The sequence below is a fragment of the Schistocerca gregaria genome, chromosome 2 (assembly GCF_023897955.1).
Source record: "Schistocerca gregaria isolate iqSchGreg1 chromosome 2, iqSchGreg1.2, whole genome shotgun sequence".
Classification (NCBI taxonomy): Eukaryota; Metazoa; Arthropoda; class Insecta; order Orthoptera; family Acrididae; genus Schistocerca; species Schistocerca gregaria.
In genome coordinates this window covers 286,082,840-286,092,260 of record NC_064921.1, presented here as the reverse complement: position 1 = coordinate 286,092,260, position 9,421 = coordinate 286,082,840, and positions in this window count along the sequence as shown.

The window sequence follows — 9,421 nt, the reverse complement described above, 5'->3', positions numbered from 1 at the left end:
GGAGGTTATCAACACAGTAGCTTTTTCGGCCATCGGTCAACTCCTGATCATATCAAATACCCATACCATTCTGATTTTTCCTCCTCTTCGTTTCGTGATGTCCTTATTTGCGATCTACTCTCGGTTTGAAGTTCTGCAATTTTTTCAAAAAATTTGTTTTCAGGACTTCAAATCTTTTTCCATCTACTTTTTCATTTACTAGGATTCCATTACGTATAAAGAAATCGTTTGTTTTGTTAATTCAGATAACCTTATATTTTCTTAATTTTACCTGATCAAAGATTGCGATTCGGCTTTTTCGTTGCTTGTCTAACTTGTGTTGTCCTCTGCCTTCTTTCTTGTTTACGGAAAGCCTGACCTCAGATTATAACTCCCTGATATTTATATTTGATGTACCCGCGGCCTAAGGGTAGCGTCTAACCCCTGATTATAACTCCCTGATATTTGTATTTGATGTACCCGTGGTCTAGGGGTAGCGGCTTTGATTCATAATCAAAACGTTTTCGGTCCCGGGTTCGATCCCCGCCATTGCCTAAATTTTGATAAATAATCAGCATTGGCGGCCGAAGACTTCCGGCATAAGAAGTCAGCCTCTTTCTGCCAACGGCCTTGTCAAAGAGGGCGGAGGAGCGGATAGAGGTTCAGGGCACTCTCTTGTCCTAGGGGTGAGAAATTGCCGCTAAAGGCGGAAGAATCAGCAATGATCAACGATGCAGAAGGCAATGGAAACCACTGCATTAAAGACACGTAACGTGTATCCACAGGATATGTGGCCTGTAGTTGAAGAAATGCTCCCTCCTACGTATATCTCGCGAAGAGACCATGAGGATAAAATCAGAGAGATTAGAGCCCACACAGAAGCATACCGACAATCCTTCTTTCCACGTACAATAAGAGAATGGAATAGAAGGGAGAACCGATAGAGGTACTCAGGGTACCCTCCGCCACACACCGACAGGTGGCTTGCGGAGTATGGCTGTAGATGTAGATGTAGAAATGTCATGATGATCTCTCCATTGGAAAAAGATTCCGGAATAGTCCCCCATTCGGATCTCCGGGAGGGGACTGCCAAGGGGGAGGTTACCATGAGAAAAAGATTGAATAATCAACGAAAGGATAATGTTCTACGAGTCGGGGCGTGGAATGTCAGAAGCTTGAACGTGTTAGGGAAACTAGAAAGTCTGAAAAGGGAAATGCAAAGGCTCAATCTAGATATAGTAGGGGTCAGTGAAGTGAAGTGGAAGGAAGACAATGATTTCTGGTCAGATGTGTATCGGGTAACATCAGCAGCAACAGAAAAATGTATAACAGGTGTAGGATTCGTTATGAATAGGAAGGTAGGGCAGAGGGTCTGTTACTGTGAACAGTTCAGTGACCGGGTTGTTCTAATCAGAATCGACAGCAGACCAACACCGACAACGATAGTTCAGGTATACATGCCGACGTCGCAAGCTGAAGATGAACAGATGGAGAAAGTGTATGAGGATATTGAAAGGGTAATGCAGTTTTTAAAGGGGGACGAAAATCTAGTAGTCATGGCCGACTGGAATGCAGTTGTATGGGAAGGAGTAGAAGAAAAGGTTACAGGAGAATATGGGCTTGGGACAAGGAATGAAAGAGGAGAAAGACTAATTGAGTTCTGTAACAAGTTTCAGCTAGTAATAGCGAATACCCTGTTTAAGAATCACAAGAGGAGGAGATATACTTGGAAAAGGCCGGGAGATACAGGAAGATTTCAATTAGATTACATCATGGTCAGACAGAGATTCCGAAATCAGATACTGGATTGTAAGGCGTACCAAGGAGCAGCTATAGACTCAGATCACAATATAGTAGTGATGAAGAGTAGGCTGAAGTTCAAGACATTGGTCAGGAAGAATCAATACGCTAAGAAGTGGGATACGGAAGTTCTAAGGAATGACGAGATACGTTTGAAGTTCTCTAACGCTATAGATACAGCAATAAGGAATAGCGCAGTAGGCAGCTCAGTTGAAGAGGAATGGACATCTCTAAAAAGGGCCATCACAGAAGTTGGGAAGGAAAACATAGGTACAAAGAAGGTAGCTGCGAAGAAACCATGGGTAACAGAAGAAATACTTCAGTTGATTGATGAAAGGAGGAAGTACAAACATGTTCTGGGGAAATCAGGAATACAGAGATACAAGTCGCTGAGGAATGAAATAAATAGGAAGTGCAGGGAAGCTAAGACGAAATGGCTGCAGGGAAAATGTGAAGACATCGAAAAAGATATGATTGTCGGAAGGACAGACTCAGCATACAGGAAAGTTAAAACAACCTTTGGTGACATTAAAAGCAACGGTGGTAACATTAAGAGTGCAACGGGAATTCCACTGTTAAATGCAGAGGAGAGAGCAGATAGGTGGAAAGAATACATTGAAAGCCTCTATGAGGGTGAAGATTTGTTTGATGTGATAGAAGAAGAAACTGGAGTCGATTTAGAAGAGATAGGGGATCCAGTATTAGAATCGGAATTTAAAAGAGCTTTGGAGGACTTACGGTCAAATAAGGCAGAAGGGATAGATAACATTTCATCAGAATTTCTAAAATCATTAGGGGAAGTGGCAACAAAACGACTATTCACGTTGGTGTGTAGAATATATGAGTCTGGCGACATACCATCTGACTTTCGGAAAAGTGTCATACACACAATTCCGAAGACGGCAAGAGCTGTCAAGTGCGAGAATCATCGCACAATCAGCTTAACAGCTCATGCATCGAAGCTGCTTACAAGAATAATATATAGAAGAATGGAAAAGAAAATTGAGAATGTGCTAGGTGACGATCAGTTTGGCTTTAGGAAAAGTAAAGGCACGAGAGAGGCAATTCTGACGTTACGGCTAATAATGGAAGCAAAGCTAAAGAAAAATCAAGACACGTTCATAGGATTTGTCGACCTGGAAAAAGCGTTCGACAATATAAAATGGTGCAAGCTGTTCGAGATTCTGAAAAAAGTAGGGGTAAGCTATAGGGAGAGACGGGTCATATACAATATGTACAACAACCAAGAGGGAATAATAAGAGTAAACGATCAAGAACGAAGTGCTCGTATTAAGAAGAGTGTTAGACAAGGCTGTAGCCTTTCGCCTCTACTCTTCAATCTGTACATCGAGGAAGTAATGATGGAAATAAAAGAAAGGTTCAGGAGTGGAATTAAAATACAAGGTGAAAGGAAATCAATGATACGATTCGCTGATGACATTGCTATCCTGAGTGAAAGTGAAGAAGAATGAAATAATCTGCTGAACGGAATGAACAGTCTAATGAGTACACAGTATGGTTTGAGAGTAAATCGGAGAAAGACGAAGGTAATGAGTAGTAGAAATGAGAACAGCGAGAAACTTAACATCAGGATTGATGGTCACGAAGTCAATGAAGTTAAGGAATTCTGCTACCTAGGCAGTAAAATAACCAATGACGGACGGGGCAAAGAGGACATCAAAAGCAGACTCGCTATGTGCAAAAAAGGTATTTCTGGCCAAGAGAAGTCTACTAATATCAAATACCGGCCATAATTTGAGGAAGAAATTTCTGAGGATGTACGTCTGGAGTACAGCATTCTATGGTAGTGAAAGATGGACTGTGGGAAAACCGGAACAGAAGAGAATCGAAAAATTTGAGATGTGGGGCTATAGACGAATGTTGAAAATTAGCTGGACTGATAAGGTAAGGAATCAGGAGGTTCTACGCAGAATCGGAGAGGAAAGGAATGTGTGGAAAACACTAATAAGGAGAAGGGACATGATGATAGGACATCTGCTAAGACATGAGGGAATGACTTCCATGGTACTAGAGGGAGCTGTAGAGGCCAATAACTGTAGAGGAAGACAGAGATTGGAATACGTCAAGCAAATAATTGAGGACGTAGGTTGCAAGTGCTACTCTGAGATGAAGAGGTTTGCACAGGAAAGGAATTCGTGGCGGGCCGCATCAAACCAGTCAGTAGACTGATGACAAAAAAAAAATAATAATAATAATAAACGGAAACTTTCTGGCAGATTAAAACTGTGTGCCGCATCGAGACTCGAACTCGAGGCCTTTGCCTTTCGCTAGCAAGTCCTCTACCAACTGAGCTACCCAAGGACGACTCACGCCCCATCCTCACAGCTTTACTTCCGACAGTATCAAAGGTCTCGAGTTCGAGTCTCGGTCCGGCACACAGTTTCAATCTTCCAGAAAGTTTCATATGAGGGTACACTCCGCTACAGAGTGAGAATTTCATTCTGGAAACATCCCCCAGGCTGTGGCTAAGCCATGCCTCCACAATATCCCTTCTTCCAGGAGTGCTAGTTCTGCAATGTCCGCAGGAGATCTTCTGTGAAATTTGGAAGGTAGGAGACGAGATACTGGCGGAATTAGAGCTATGAGGACAGGTTGCGAGCCCTGATTAGGTAGCTCAGTTGGCATAGCACTTTTCCCGCGAAAGGAAAAGTTCCCGAGTTCTAGTCTCGGTTCGGCACACAGTTTCAATCTGCCAGAAAGTTTCATGTCAGCGCACACTCCGCTGCAGAGTAAGAATTTCATTCTATAATAAACGGAATATTGTCTGAAACTCTCGCCACACGATGTTATTCTCTCTTTGGACCATTCCGTTTATTTTTCCTTGTATTTTCCTTACATTCTTTTTTTACTTTTAGTTTAATGTTAAGTATTTCGTCACGATAAAGGATGACAGCCAGAACAGTTGCAGGATAAAAATTTATTTAAATTCTTGACCAAGGTTTCGGTATATATGAATATACCTTCATCAGAAGTAAAAAATCTAAAGTTACATCATGCAATGGAGATTAATAAAACAACTATGCGAAAGGCGTCGTCAATTGTTTTATTAATCTCCATTGCATGATGTAATTTTAGACTTTTTTTTACTTCTGATGAAGGTATATTTGTTGTTGTTATGGTCTTCAGTCCTGAGACTGGTTTGATGCAGCTCGCCATGCTACTCTATCCTGTGCAAGCTTATTCATCTCCCAGAATCCACTGCAACCCACATCCTTCTGAATACGCTTAGTGTAGTCATCTCTTGGTCTCCCTCTACGATTTTTACCCTCTACGCTGCCCTTCAATACTAAATTGGTGATCCCTTGATGCCTCAGAACAAGTCCTACCAAACTATCCCTTCTTCTGGTCAAGTTGTGCCACAAACTTCTCTTCTCCCCAATCCTATTCAATACCTCCTCATTAGTTACGTGATCTACCCACCTAATCTTCAACATTCTTCTGTAACACCACATTTCGAAAGCTTCTATTCTCTTCTTGTCCAAACTATATATCGTCCATGTTTCACTCCCATACATGGCTACACTCCATACAAATACTTTCAGGAACAACTTCCTGACACTTAAATCTATACTCGATGTTAACAAATTTCTCTTCTTCAGAAACGCTTTCCTTGCCATTGCCAGTCTACATTTTATATCCTCTCTACTTCGACCATCATCAGTTATTTTGCTCCCCAAATAGCAAAACTCTTTACTACTTTAGGTGTCTCATTTCCTAATCTAATTCTCTCAGCATCACTTAATACGACTACATTCCATTACCCTCGTTTTGCTTTTGTTTATGTTCATCTTATATACTCCTTTCAAGACACTGTCCATTCCGTTGAACTGCTCTTCCAAGTCCTTTGCTGTCTGTGACAGTACTACAATGCCATCGGCGAACCCCAAAGTTTTTATTTCTTCTCCCTGGATTTTAATATCTACTCCAAATTTTTCTTTTGTTTCCTTTACTGCTTGCTCAATATACAGATTGAATAGCATCGGGGACAGGCTACAACCCTGTCTCACTCCCTTCCCAACCACTGCTTCCCTTTCATGTCCCTCCACTCTTATAATTGCCATCTGGTTTCTGTAGAAAAATTGTAAATAGCCTTTCGCTCCCTATATTTTACCCCTGCCACCTTCAGAATTTGAAAGTATTGCAGTCAACATTGTCAAAAGCTTTCTCTAAGTCTACAAATGCTAGAAACGTAGGTTTGCCTTTTCTTAATCTTTCTTCTAAGATGAGTCGTAAGGTCAGTATTGCCTCACGTGTTCCAACATTTCGACGGAATCCAAACTGATCCTCCCCGAGGTCTGCATCTACCAGTTTTTCCATTCGTCTGTAAAGAATTCGCGTTAGTATTTTGCAGCCGTGGCTTATTAAACTGATAGTTCGGTAATTTTCACATCTGTCAGCACCTGCTTTCTTTGGGATTGGAATTATTATATTCTTCTTGAAGTCTGAGGGTATTTCGCCTGTCTCATACATCTTGCTCACCAGATGGTAGAGTTTTGTCAGGACTGGCTCTCCCAAGGCCGTCAGTAGTTCCAATGGAATGTTGTCTACTCCGGGGGCCTTGTTTCGACTCAGGTCTTTCAGTGCTCTGTCAAACTCTACACGCAGTAACGTATCTCCCATTTCGTCTTCATCTACATCCTCTTCCATTTCCATAATATTGTCCTCAAGTACATCGCCCTTTTATAGTCTCTTTATATACTCCTTCCACCTTTCTGCTTCCGCTTTATATATACCGAAACCCTGGTCGAGAATTTTAATAAATTTTCATCCTTCAACTGTTCTGGCTGTCATCATTTATCGTGAAGAATTCCAACAGTTGCTGTTTCAGCCACGTTTAAAATCTTGAAATGGTAAGTAAATTACGTGCGGCGCAAAAATGCTAGTCTTCTACCACTGTGGACCAGTATAATCTAAAAGTTTGGACGCCCCTGCTGTAGAGGTTAAAAAGTGCAGGGAAAGGGAGATAGGAACACATCCAAAAAATAAGTGAGAACGTTTGCGTGCAAGTGTAACTCTGAGGTAGCCCAAGAGAAGTATTCGTGGAGGGTCCATCAGACCAGAAGTACGGGAGACTGATGAGTGAAAAAAAAAAGTGTTGCTCTTTTCGATAACAGAACAGTACAAAATCTTGAAGGACGAAACACTGCAGTGGGCACAGCTATAAGCTGCGTTAATTTGAAATGTGTCAGCGAGCAGTAGCGCGTCCGCAACGGCCTGCCCGCCTGCACCACAGGGGTGGACGGTTTAGCCGGAGACTGGTTCCCCGGAAGGCGTCTGCGCCACGTCACGGCCAGCTGAGAGTGCTGCGTAGCGCAGAGCATCTTTGAATTTCTGGGCGTGTACCGCGGCCCGCTGCGCAGCTGTCGCTCGCCTAGCCCTAGAGCGTAGCACGAGCTGGAGCTGGAACAAAGGAGCGGTGCGCGCTTCCAGTGAGGACTCCCCTGTCCGGTGGCCGCGTCTTGCGGTGGCGCGGAAACCACGTGCCTCCCTGGGGGCTCGTGACCCACTGGTGAAGGGAGCGCGCGCGGGAAAAGGTGACACAAACCAGCCTGCTGCACCGAGATTGCGCAACATCCAACGGTCGGACAGGACACGTATTTCATCATGCAACAGTCGCAGTGGCAGACAGTATTTAGCTCCTGTAATTCCATGTTATATCAGTTTAAGAACGGGACTGCGGCTGGTGGATGACATGCAGAAAACAGAATCCAACAGCAGTAAATTTATGAAATAATTTTATTTTGCCACCAATTTCTCCGCCTCATTGGCACCATTTCAGGCCCCTTTGCAAACCGACAAAGTCATCAAGCTTATGATAGAATACAAATCTGCCACTGAACACCAACTGTCATTATTGAAAATAAATTTGCAATTGATGTGCGTTACTAAAATATATGAAAAGATAGATGTAAAACACAGAAAGGATAAAGTAAAATGCGTGACGTACAAACACTGCTCACTAGAAACTGTATCACAGTATCAGTTGCAAAGCGATTTAGAAAAGATTGCTGTATGGTGTGGCAGGTGGCAGTTGACGCTAAATAACGAAAAGTGTGAGGTGACTCACATGAGTTCCAAAAGAAATCCGTTGGAATTCGATTACTCGATAAATAGCATAATTCTCAAGGCTGTCAATTCAGCTAAGTACCTGGGTGTTAAGATTACGAACAACTTCAGTTGGAAAGACCACATAGATAATATTGTGGGGAAGGCGAGCCAAAGGTTGCGTTTCATTGGCAGGACACTTAGAAGATGCAACAGGTCCACTAAAGAGACAGCTTACACTACACTCGTTCGTCCTCTGTTAGCATATTGCTGCGCGGTGTGGTATCCTTACCAGGTGGGATTGACGGAGGACATCGAAAGGGTGCAAAAAAGGGCAGCTCGTTTTGTATTATCACGTAATAGGGGGAGAGTGTGGCAGATATGATACGCGAGTTAGGATGGAAGTCATTAAAGCAAAGACGTTTTTCGTCGCGGCGTGATCTATTTACGAAATTTCAGTCACCTACTTTCTCTCCCGAATGTGAAAATATTTTTTTGAGCCCAACCTATATAGGTAGGAATGATCATCAAAATAAAATAAGAGAAATCAGATCTCGAACAGAAAGGTTTAGGTGTTCGTTTTTCCCGCGCGCTGTTCGGGAGTGGAATGGTAGGGAGATAGTATGATTGTGGTTCGATGTACCCTCTGCCAAGCACTTAAATGTGAATTGCAGAGTAATCATGTAGATGTAGACGTAGATGTACCTATTAGATGTATTAATAAAAATCGCTTAAGCAAAATACAATATTAACATAACTTTACGATGTACAGTAAACATTGCTATATTTCAGTAACTAGGAGGACCTCATTGATATTAACCCTGAATTACGTCATACAAACAATAGTATCATATGGAGTTGTTATACTGTAACGAAACGTCATGAAGACAGAGAATCTGTCTTAAAGTATTTGGAAAAGTAATGGAAAGAAATAATGACAGCATGAGTACGATAAAGGAAGAAGACGAACTGATTAAAATGGTGCAATTGAGTTGTCAAGGAATGCAATAACAGCTAAATAGAATATAAAACCAGAAGTGAGAACCATGCATTCAGATCAAAGCAAGAGCCTGTGTTCGAAAAAGTTTTTTTGTGTCGTGAAATCAAGAGGTAAAACAAATGAAGGGGAACACAGTGAAAACAAAGTACTAACGTTAAACCCGTAACATGTAGCTGTGATAAACATGTCCTAGTACTCTTCGTCCTTCCAATAACGTAATCAAAGATAAAAGCTAGAGAAGAAAAATATATAACTAGAAGTCATCAACAAAGTAAAATTTAAATTGTATTTTGGTTTGAGCAAAGAAAAAATTGAACTCCAAAACCCAGTCAACACTTGCAGTAGCAATTACTATATAATGGAGATGTGAGAACTGCTGTGCTCAGAAACCTTTGTCAGTCTTTTACACTATGATAAGCATAGAGTACAACACTCTATGAGGAAAATTGATAAGTCAAAAAATATTAGCTGATTCCGTATGTGGCTTTGTCACCAGTTTAGACTATTTACTTTTAGTCTGTATGTTTGTATAGCCAAATAGTAACATAGGAACATCGATTACGGCACACACTGCCT